The sequence below is a fragment of the Nipponia nippon genome, unplaced genomic scaffold (assembly GCF_047370975.1).
Source record: "Nipponia nippon isolate SJK-2023a ecotype South Korea unplaced genomic scaffold, ASM4737097v1 scaffold_9, whole genome shotgun sequence".
Lineage (NCBI taxonomy): Eukaryota > Metazoa > Chordata > Aves > Pelecaniformes > Threskiornithidae > Nipponia > Nipponia nippon.
The window spans coordinates 17,486,477-17,496,035 of record NW_028262413.1 but is presented as its reverse complement, the minus strand read 5'-3'; the positions used below and the strand labels follow the sequence as shown (position 1 = coordinate 17,496,035).

The 9,559-nt window shown below is 57.5% G+C and overlaps 1 long non-coding RNA gene across 1 annotated transcript; it reads left to right on the top strand.

Moving 5' to 3' along the window:
* On the top strand, positions 1 to 1,957 carry LOC148050138 (uncharacterized). Its single transcript, XR_015701537.1, has 3 exons — positions 1 to 309; positions 416 to 478; positions 1,526 to 1,957. It is a non-coding gene; the product is annotated as an uncharacterized LOC148050138 (long non-coding RNA).
* Positions 1,958 to 9,559: the final 7,602 nt, after the last annotated feature.

The window sequence follows — 9,559 nt, the reverse complement described above, 5'->3', positions numbered from 1 at the left end:
AGCAGGCTCAAGGAGGCAGAAGACATTTTAATGCCGGGGCGGCTGTTTAAAACAGGCAAATCCTTCCCAGTTTGCTTCTGAAGCCCCGTGCACACCGAGCACAGGCCCGCAAAGAAAAAAAATGTGGTAGATGAGCTGGGTTTCCCAGGAGAAAAGCCCAAAAGGGGAGCAGAGGAGCCACGGCCGCTGCGCTGCACAGAGCCGCCTTTCATTACAAAGGGCCGGGAAGCGGCTCAGAGCTGCCAGCAACACCGACAAGAGGGGATTTTTCAGGCTGATGCAGCAACAAAGGCAGTTAAATCTAGCCAGGTAAGAGGCTTTCAAGGTTAGCTGGCCGTTCCCACAGCACAGGCTTTTTTCTTTCTTTTTTTCTCTTTCTTTTTTTACCTCTATTTCTTTTTCCCTCCTTTTCTAGGAGGAATTATTTTTGGTAATCCGTGCGTTGCTGCTCGTTGGGCGCTGGAGCAGAAGTAAGCAGGTAAGCGGCTCTTTCATCCCTAGCCCGGCTTCCCACGGCGGCCGGGACTCCAGTGAGGGGCTTTGAGCCTCAAAGGGAAGCGGCAAGGCTGGGCCAAGGCAGCTGGAGCGGCGCTAAGCTCGCGGCAGCTGGGAATTGCTTATTTTATTTAACTGAAGTGATGGCAGCGGGAAGCTACCTGGAGATGAGCAGCTTTCACACCAAACGCCTGCTGCACTGGTGGAGGCTGGGTGCCATAAGGCATTGCTGGGTGGTTCGGGGTGCTGGCACCCCGCTGGGGGCAGAGAGCAGGGTGCACCCACCACCTCCTCCTGCCTGGAAATGTTGGGGGGACAGGAGCATCCCCAGCACCCGGGGAGGGCAGAGAGGTGACCGTGCTCTGCGAAGCAGGGCCTGGGCGCTGCTTTGGGTGGCACCTGTTGCCCGGCCCGTCCTGGCAGGGCAGAGGGGTGCTGGGAGTGGTGAAAGCCACACATGACACCCATGTCCACCCCCCCCCCCAGAGAGCCCAGCACTCTTGCATGTGGGGAGGCGGGTGCAGTGGTCCTAGGGCAAGAGGATGCTCCCATTGCTGGCTCTGCAGGGAGCCCCAGCAGTTCGGGCACCTCAGTGGGGTATTTTGGGGATGGACCAGGATGGAGCCCAGACCTCGAACCCTGTTGGAGGCCAGGAGGGTGTTTCCGAAGGGATCTGTGTCCCCGGAGACCGGCACACCAGCCCTGGTCCTCCGCTGGGAAACACCCTGGGCCAGGGTGGGCTTTGCCCTGGGCGGCCGCCTTCCTGCGCTTCGGACAGGTGGAGAATATGCCAGCAGCCCGTGACTCAACACCTCCTGGTGCTTCACCTCAGCAGGTGGGATGTGAAACGAACCCAAAGGCTGTAATGAGCCGTGCAGGCAGAGGCAGCACCGGCTCAGCAAGCCGTGCCACTGAGCGGGGAGCCGTGGCCCCTCGCCATCCCCGGGGCTGAGCCGCGGAACGTGGCCAGGACAGGGGGTGGCCTTGACTCCTCTCCCTGATGGAGCTTGTCATCTCATCCTCCTTCTAGTGGAAGCTCCTCGGACATCATCCCACTGAGCCCAGAAGACCCTGCGATGATCCAGCCGGTGCAACGATGCCATTGCACAGACTCCATCCATCCTCTCGCGATGCCGTTTGCATCATGTCTGGCCACGTGGTGACCCAGCCGTGCCAGGACAGTGCCATGCAGTTTGCATGCCCGCACCCCACTCTGGTTAATGGTGCAATGAGAGCACCCCACCACGCCGTGCTACCCGGCACCCTGCCCCTGCCTGGGGACCTTGTGCCCTGCCTCGGCACGGGGTGAAGGCAACAGAGGATTTCTCTTCCTCCCCATCCTCCTCCTCTCCCCCCACCTGGCCAGCATCCACCACCGCAACAAGATTAAACCAATTGCACCATTATTTGTTTCATATTTAATAAGGGCTTGAGGAGCAGATCTCCCAGCAAGCCCCTGCTATCAATCAAACCCGCACAGAGTCCCCCTTCGCGCCTGCCTTTCCAAGAAGAAAGAAAACAAAATTGGACTAATTTATTATTCATTCGTTCATTAAGTCCGTATTAACCAGATATATTATAAAGGAAAACAGGCTTGCGCCTTTTGATCAGCAAACTCTCTGCTCATGAATATCCATGAAGCTCCCCCCCACCCTGGCACCTCTCCCGTGTGCGGAGCGAGCCGACGGCGGGTGCCGACAGCGGGTGCCGGCACCAGCCTGGGTCCCGGCCCGCAGCAGGGCTGGGAAGCTGCTCTCGGCTCTCTCTGCTTGCGTGGCATTGGGGAGCAGCTGCACCATCCTTTGGGGCTCTGGAGCTCAGGCCACCCATGGGTGCCCATGGCTGGAAGGGGGAGGCCAAGCCCCACTGGGGGCAGGGGGCTGATGGGGACGTCCCGGCGGACACTGGGGCGATGGGCTTCCCTCCCTCCTGCCTGGGGCTGAGCAGGGAGCCGAGCAGGTGTTGTTTCTGCGGTGTGAAAAAGCAGCATATGTCCCCGGTTCCCCAGTGTGCGGCGGTGGGCAGCGATGCCCGCGGCTCCCCCGATGCTACGGGGAGGCAGAGCGGGACCCCGAGGTGCCAGCGATGCCCTGCGGGACTGGCACACGAGCGGGGCAGCGTGTCCCCTGGCTCACTGGGGCACCCTCCACGAGCCCCTTGGTCCAGCCCAGGGAGGATGGGCCGGGGCAGGACCAGGAGCCCTGGATGCTGTTGTAGGGACCGGCTGGCACCAGGTCGTAAGCTCACGGCGACGCGTGCCCAAGTGAGCCCACAGCATCTCAGGCAGTGGCAGAGCACGGGAGAGCCACGTCCCAGCCCAGCGGGGTGGTGGATCCTGGCCGTGCCCAGGAGGTGCTGCACCCTGCGGCAGCAACACGCACACACGGAGAGATGCCAGGCGGCACATCCGCATGGATGCCCATGCACCCATGCAGTCCAGCTGGACCTGAAAATAGGTTGGTTTAAAAAATGCATCGCTTTGAAGTTATGTAAATGAAAGGCAGCGGCAAACAGAGCACGCTGGCAAAAGGTTTCCTATTTTATTTTTTTTCCTCTTCGCCAGCTTCCTCTGGTTAAAATTGGGTTGCAATTCATTAATAAAGGAACAGTTGTACTGAATAAGCTCCCGTGCTTAAATCAGGACAGAGAAGCGTAATTAACCCAGCTCCAGTCTGATGTGATGGAAAAGGAAAATGCTCTTCTGTTTTGGTCCCTTCTCTTAAAAGCCCTCTGCGTTCTCCCAGCCTCTTGGGAACGGAGTCGAGCTTCTTATTTAAAAATGAAGCTTGCAGCCTGGTGGAGCGGGTTCATGTATATATATAAAAGCTGTCATGATATTTTATTCATACCCCTCTTCCCCTTCCCTTTGCTTGGAAAATCCAGGAGCAGCCAGCAGGCAGCTTGGCGAGAGAGACAGCAAGAATCCCCTTTTAAAAACAGATTACAGATGCAAGTCACATTAGTTGAAGCCCCATGAGGCGGCAGATTCCCAAGCACCAGGGCTGGCACCAGTGGCTTGGCCAGCCCAGACCGGGCATGCTGGCTTCCCACCCCAAATGCTACCCCTGGGGAACGGGAGGGGACAGGTGGGGCGGCTTTGGCACCGGGGTTACGCCACTGATTTATGCGAGCTGAAGACGTGGCCTCACTTCTCTAATTGGAGCTAGCGCCTAAATTGCAGCCTAATTACAGACGGGACCACGAGGAGCTCCCACCAGCGGGTCCCACAGGCGGGATTCAGCCTACCGTCCCCAGCTCAAGGCGAGGGGGCTCCTTTTCCACCATTATTTTTAGGGCAGAATTTGCCACCTTTCCCTGCAGTGGTTTGTCTGGGTGAGCTAGACACCATCCGGCCACCGTCGAGCTGGCACGCCGCTCTGCATGTTGATGCAGCATCCCTGTGGCTCAGCGCTGCTCTGCCCGGCCTTGCTCCCCCCTTCCTCTGCCTCCCCTTTCTCACCTGCTGTAAAAATAGCCGGCTGGTTGCATGGGAAGGCAAACTGTATTTTGGGTGGGGACATGCAAGGGCATCCCTGTGACGGGGACATGCGTCAGCATCCCTGTGCCGTGGGGCTGCTTGAATTCCCGCTGCAGCCTGCCTGAAGGGCTCTGCCCCGAGCATGGAGCCAGAGCAGGGGTGGCACTGCCCCATGGCACAGCTGTCCCCACCTCCATCAGGGACCTCCCTGGGGACCTTCTCAATATTTCTTCTGCTTCACAGCCGGTGTCCTGTGCCCATTTTCCCCCCACCATAGCCCTACCCCAGGGGATTTTGAGGCTGCAGTAATTTTATTATCCAGGTTGATTCCCAGTGCACAGGGGATGCTGGACCGTGCCGTGAAGCCATCATACACCCCGTGAGCGGCGAGGCTGGCACCACTGGGTACTGGCATGGAGGAGCAGGAGCATCACTGGGGCTCATCCTCCCCTGCCACGTGCCTGCGAGCCTGAAATTCCTTGGTGGGGCAAGCTGGGACCCCAGGGCTGCAGGAGGCGTGGGGCGATGCTGGCCCCTTTTGTAGCAGAGATGCTTCTGGTGAGGAGGAAAAAAAGAGAAACCAGTGTTTGTTTCTTTTGGAGAAGATTGCTCTCTGCGCACTCCTTGTATTTAGTTATTATTAAAGGGTTGTTTTGCTGTCAGTGAAAGCCTGCAATTACAGGCTCTCTTTTTTTTCTGGCTGTCACTACTATTCCCCATGAATGCATTGCCCACAAATTTAGCATTTCTGCATTTCAGTGTAAAAAAAAAAAAAAAATTGAGGTTTGGGCCAACACTTTTCATGTGTGCATGGCTGGTTTCAAACTCCTCGGATTATTTCCCCCCCCAAAAAACATCATCTTGGGGGCTCAGACCGGAGCAGGATGTAGCTGTGCACTAGCAGGGGCTCATTGCTCTTTTCCCCCTCGCTTGCTTGACCTGTATACCTACAGACAAAAAGCTCGCAGGAATCCCACCGATGCCAACACCGCAGCTGGGAAGCCAATGCCACCTCGCGCCCTGCTCCCATGAGCACTGCCGGGGAAAAAAAATATACTCTTTTCATTGAAGATCCTTATAAATTTCCCTCGGTCAAATAAATAACAGATGATGTCTGGAAACACATTTCGTGCCCTGCATCTGTCTGCGGCAGCTCCACATCAAGCCTCCCGTGCCCTACATCTCTTCCCTGGCCCCGTGCGGCATGGGACATCCCCAGTCAGAGCTAGCATCCCTGCGGGAGCCAGGGATGCAGCAGATGGGGCAGACTGGGCTCCGCCAGACCGCAAATCCTCAATGTGCCTGGAGGAATTCCCCCAAAGTTCATGGGGACGCAGCTCCTCAATCCGAAACCCTCCTCCCCGGCTGTATCACCGCTAATCTAATGTGGCTAATTTTAAACGAAGCTGCCCTCCCTTGACATGCATCTCCCCGTGGCATTGAAATTAAATGTAGGCTGTAATTTGGCATTTGAGAAGCGAAAGGGATGGTGGCCCTAAGGGAAAAGATAACAGCTTGGCTGTTTGTGTTAAATAGCTGTCTGCGAGCTTCAAACTGCAGCCGGAGATTCAGCTCGCCGGCGGGCAGGCTGCCAGCCGCCGGCCTGCTTCTTGGCTACAGCTCCTTTGCAGCAGGAAGCTCAGCAGAGGGGATCTCAGCCCTGACCCCCCCACCGCATCTCACAGGGCAGCTGCTTTTTCCCCACCCTCCATGGCTTTTGCTAAAATTGTCTCGCGGGCTCTTTGCTCTGGCAAGGGTGGGTGTCCAGGGGGGCACGGCCACCAGGCAAGCACCTGGGGATGCACAGCCCTGGGGAAGAAGAAGCACGCTCCTCCGGGGCACCCAGAAACCTGGCATGGGGCGCCACAGCCTGTCAGGGACATCCCCATTGCATGTTGCCCATTGCATATTGCAGACTGCACGTTGCACGTTGTACATTGCGTGGCAAGGACAGCTCATCAGGGATGTCCCCATTGCACCTTGCACGTTGCATGTTTCACGTTGCACCTTGCACGTTGCAAGGTGGTGGCAGCCCATCAGGGACATCCCTGCTGCACATCGCGTGCTGCACGTTGCGTGGTGGGGGCAGCCCATCAGGGACATCCCCGCTGCATGTTGCACCTTGCACATTGCACCTTACACCTTGCACGGTGGGGGCAGCCCAGCAGAGATGTTCCCATTGCCCATTGCACGTTGCACGGTGGGTGCCACACAGCCGGGCAGGAGGGACACACGGGGTGACACAGGGTGGGAGCACCTTGGGTGGCACTGTCCCTTGTGCCAGGCCGGGGGACAGCACCAAGCGAAGGTAAAAGCTGATGTTGCGCTGAGCAGGAAGGAGCTGCCACCACCCCAAGCGAGCTTGAGCCCTGCTTGCAACGGGAAGCGTAACCTCAGCCACCGCCAAATGCCGCACCAGCGCGGACTCGCAGCTGGAGATGCTGGGATTCGGCCTCGGCATGGCACAGAGGTCTCTAGAGGGGCTCCAGCCCCCGGCACTCCTCACGGAGGAAAGCTGCCCGGCACCCGAGGACTTTGCTTTAAATAAAACTTCGCTTTGCTCAAATCAAATGTTTCTCTTGGCCTGAAACAAAACTTAATTCTAATTTCAAGCTTGCTTGTTTTTTATTTTAATGGATGTTGTTAATAAAAGGGAGACTTTGAGATAGTAATTTCCAGCAGCAGAACATGCCTGTTTTGGGGGCAATTTGTTTAAAACCGGAGAAATTTGCCAAGCCAGTGGGAATTTGCCTGTGCTCCCTTTGCACAAGGTTTCCCTCTGGCTGGGGGGTGCCTGCCTGGGACAGGGGCCCCCGCCCCCAAAACGCCTTTGCAGGGGACACTGTGGCAGGCAGGGGCTGGCAATGGATGGGGAAGAGGCCAATGTCCCCACGGCCAGAGCCAGCTGCAGCCCGGGGATGGGGCTCCGCGACAGGGCGGGTGACACAATGCACCCCACAGCCCCTCGACTCCCATGGGAGACCCAGCCCACCCACCACCCACCTCCATCCCTCTGCCCTCCTCTTCCTCGCCCGCACTTAGTTGCCATTTCCCAGGAGCCGCTTGCCCCTCCCAGCCCTTTGTACCACTCGCCTCCATCCTCCCCTTTGTTTAGCATTTTAATTATTTTAATTACCTTGTTTGCCAGCTTATCGCGGCGCTCAACCCCATCTGTGTGTGCGCAGGCAGACACACAGACTTTTATCTCCAGCCCGCCGTCAGCCCGATTAGCATTTTTTGCTCCGGCGTTTGGTGGAGGAAAGGAGAAATTAGCATTTCTGCCTCGGCTGGTGGGGCAGGCATCGCCACCGTCCCTCGCCTCGCAGGGTCACTTCATTCTTCCCAGAAGAATGGGACTAATTTATCTCTCCTCCCCCTTGTATCCATTTCAAATGAGAGATTAAAAAAATAACAAATATAAAGCCCAAGTGGGGGGCGATGCCCGCACTCTGCTGTGGGGTTTTCCCTCCCCGGGGAGGCGGCAGTGCCCAGGTGAGACGGGTGCCGTCCCCAGGGAGCACCGCTGAGTTGCCAGGAGCAAGGTGTCTTTGGAAAAAAGCTTCTTTCTGTTGAATTCAGATGCCAAAATGCTGCTTGGTGGGGGAGGCAAGGGTAAAAGACGGGGATGCTGGACCTGACGGCGAGCAGGAGGGGGTGGGAACGCGGTCCGGGGCTTCAGCCCCTCGTTAAAACATCCACGTTGCTACAGCAGTGGGTGCTTTTTGGGTGGGCTGCACAGCTGGAGCCCCCCGCTCTCCTTCAGGGACCAATGACAGATTTCACCGCGGGAAATGCTTTTCCAGTATCCTCTTAGCGCTACTTAAATGCCTCTCCCAAAGAGACCCGGCCACCAATAAATCTGTATCGGCTCACCTTCAAATGCACTTTGGTGTCCTATTTTCTCTCCACAACAACAAAATAACAGCCCCGGTTTTAGAAACGGCTGCCAGCCCTCCCAGCCGGGCTCCCCTGAGCGACCCGAGACCCCTTTTTCCTGCAGCAAAGCATTGTTATAAGCGCCCCGTGAGCTGCCCCCGGAGGACCTGCCCATTGCAGGGGGGGTGTAGTCAGGGCGTTGCGGGGGGCAAGGCTGGGTGAGCGGTGGTCCCTCGGGGGAGGCTGGGGTGCCCGGGGGGCTCATGGGTGCCCAGCTGTGCCATGGTGCGAGCAGGGTGGAAAACGTCCTGTGGAGCGGGGCTGGGGAGCCAGGAGCCCCATCTTGGACAGGACATCTGTGGGGACAGGACATCCCATGGAGACAGGCTGTTCTGTGGGGACAGAAAACCCTTTGGAGAGAGGACCCCCATCCAGGGAAGGATAACCCTTGGGGACAGGAACCCCATCCAGGGAAGGATGACCCTTGGGGACAGGATGTCCCTCGGGGACAGGACCTCCTTCCAGGACAGGACATCCCACGGGAACAGGATCCCCCCTTCCAGGACAGGATGCCCGTTGGGGACAAGACCCCCATGCAGGACAAGATGTCCCTTGGGGACAGGACACCCCTTGGGGACAGGATGCCCCTCAGGGACTTGATGCCCCCAGGGGACAGCCCAGCCCCTTTGCTGCCAGGGGGTGCTGGGCAGCCCCACCAGTGACCTCAGAGGCCTCCCCACTCCCTCCACCTGCTTCTAAACCCTCCTTTAAACACTCGACACACTTTAATGTGTGAATAAAGGTCCTCGCGCTTCTGATTCGAGTCATCGGGGAGAACAGAGTGAATTAACCAAATTCCAGATCAGGAGAAACCTCCCGAAAGCCTGCATGCCTTCCCCGCACCCAGCAAAATCTTTTAAGACCCAGGAAAAGCAATAAAGACCAATTTATTGGTCCTAAACCCGTTAAACAAATGAGCTGGAGGCGCATCCATCAGCCTGGAGAGGCTTGAGGAAGGTGGGCAGGGGGTCCCGTGGGACGGGGTGCGGGGACAGTGATAACTTAAAGAGGAGGAAATTAGAAATAGAAACTTTATTAAAACAGTGTTAGGACATCATCTCACCGAAGCGATGGGATGAGGAGCAATGGAAGGCGTAGGGACAAAACCCAAGGGAAGGTAATATCTGACATGGCACCATCCATTGAATCTGCTTGGGTGAGGAGGAGGAGGGTGAGGAGGAAGGGCTGCCCAACTGCCTCGGCGCAGCCCAGTGCCACTTGCTGGCGAGGACGGGCTTGGCTGTGTGGTGACAGTGGTGGCAGCGCAGGTGAGAGAAGAGCACCAGCCCCAAGGTGTCCAGCCGTGCCGTGCCGTGCCATGCCGTGGGGGACAGCCACTCCATTCGCAAGCATGTCACGAGCTCAGCTGCTCTGCTGCTGCTGGAAAGCACAGAGAATTTGATCTATAATTTACAGAGATGTCCGGCTGGGGAGCTGCTCGACGAGCCTGGGAGAGCGGTGCTGCCCTTTTGGCTCTCACTCTTCTTTTAATTCAAAAAATCTTTACATCGAGGGACGGTATCAATAAGGGCTGGTGACAGGTGCGATCACCTCTCTACCCTGCCACCGCCACCCCGCTTTGGCTTGCTGCAGCAGGTCCCCACACCCCACTTTTACCCTCTCTGGGGCACAGTTCTGAGGTGCTAGCTC